Source organism: Delphinapterus leucas, chromosome 15 (genome assembly GCF_059928025.1).
Source record: "Delphinapterus leucas isolate spDelLeu-1000000601 "Yukka" chromosome 15, BTC_Dleu_Yukka2, whole genome shotgun sequence".
Lineage (NCBI taxonomy): Eukaryota > Metazoa > Chordata > Mammalia > Artiodactyla > Monodontidae > Delphinapterus > Delphinapterus leucas.
The window spans coordinates 8,541,361-8,542,873 of NC_143143.1; positions in this window are offsets into that span (position 1 = coordinate 8,541,361).

The window sequence follows — 1,513 nt, forward strand, 5'->3', positions numbered from 1 at the left end:
CTACACATCTTTAAGGGCCGGGTTGGAAATGTTACCAGCTTTTCCGAGCTGGTGGTTCAGTGGTTAGGACTCCCGCCTTCTCACTGCGGAGGGCCCCGGTTCAACTCCTGGTTGGGAAGTTGCCGACACCGCCCCCCTCCAAAAAAAAAAAAAAGAAACTCTTCCTATCTAGCCTGAATTCCTTGAGGGCAGGGTTCCATGCCCTCTTCCTCCAGTGCCTCGCATAGAGCCTGGAATATTCCTTCACAGAAACTCCCTCATTCTCTATTCTCACAAACAAAGCTTCATGTCCACTATCTTTTTTTTTTTTTACTAGTTATAATTTTCTAACGTACTCTACACGTTATCTTTATTTTGCCTATTTTCTTGGGCGGGGGTTTTGTTTTGTTTTGTTCACTGCTGTACCCCATTACTTAGAACAGTGCTTAGAACATAGTAGGTGCTCAGTAGATAAGGGCCGAATAAATGAAATAAATAACATGTGCAGTCAAAACTATGGGGTGTGTGAGCTACATGGAATGTCAAAAAGGGAAGCATATGAGCAAGAATTAGTCAGCCTGACCTCAGCGTGTATATCCTAGGCGGGGAGAGAAGGTTTGGTCAACCCCGAGACACAACCCAGTGGTAAGCATCCATTGGCTCTGGTAACTGAATTGAATCTTTAACGCTCCACCCCGGAGAGGAAGAAGGGGCTCCCCAGGGATCAGTCTGCAAACAGCTGCATCCTTTCTGTATATTAACCAGAGTGCCCGGCTGGTATTTGTCTTTCCATATTTCCACCTGTCAGGTCCAAGAACCTCAAGGTGGGGATGGGGGAGCTGGAGCCTTGTGGGGGGTGGGGGAGGTTGACAGTCCCCCAAGGTTTGGCTCTTTAATTCAGCCATCCCTGAGGTGCGTACCACCCTGACAGTTTGGATCAATAGTGGACGCGCCCCATCTCCCCAATCCCCCCATGGCGTGCTATTTATTTCGGAAATACGGTCCAGGGCTGAGGCCCTGGCCCCCTCCCCCAGTAATTTCCCGAAGAATATGGGGCGGGGCCGTGAATCAGCACTCGCTCGGACACAGGCAGCCTTCGTCCCCGCCAGGGGTCCCCAGCGGCCGCGGAATTAGACCCCCCCCACCCCGAATCCTCCTCCATCTGCGCGCTATGACCACTGGGAGATGTAGTCTTGACCGCTCCTTTGTCCTTGATCTCCCCAACGTAGCACCCCAGCACATGATGAACTACAACTCCCAGGGGCCCACGCGCCGGGGGCCTGGCAGGGCGGGGGTCTGCATGGCAAGGGGTGGGGGTCGTCTGGAAAAGCTAGGGCGCAGCAACCGGGGTGAAGGGAAAAACGGGGCTTGTTGAGGGGCAGCGGGGAAGAAGGGGACACCCAGAAGGCGGTGGCGAGCTGAGTTGGGGAGGGGCAACCCGAGAAGCGGAGGGGCTTGGGCGGGGCTGGGGCGGGGTGCGCGGGGTGGTGGGCGTGGCCGCCTGCGTCACGCGGCGTGGGCGGGGCCGCAGGGG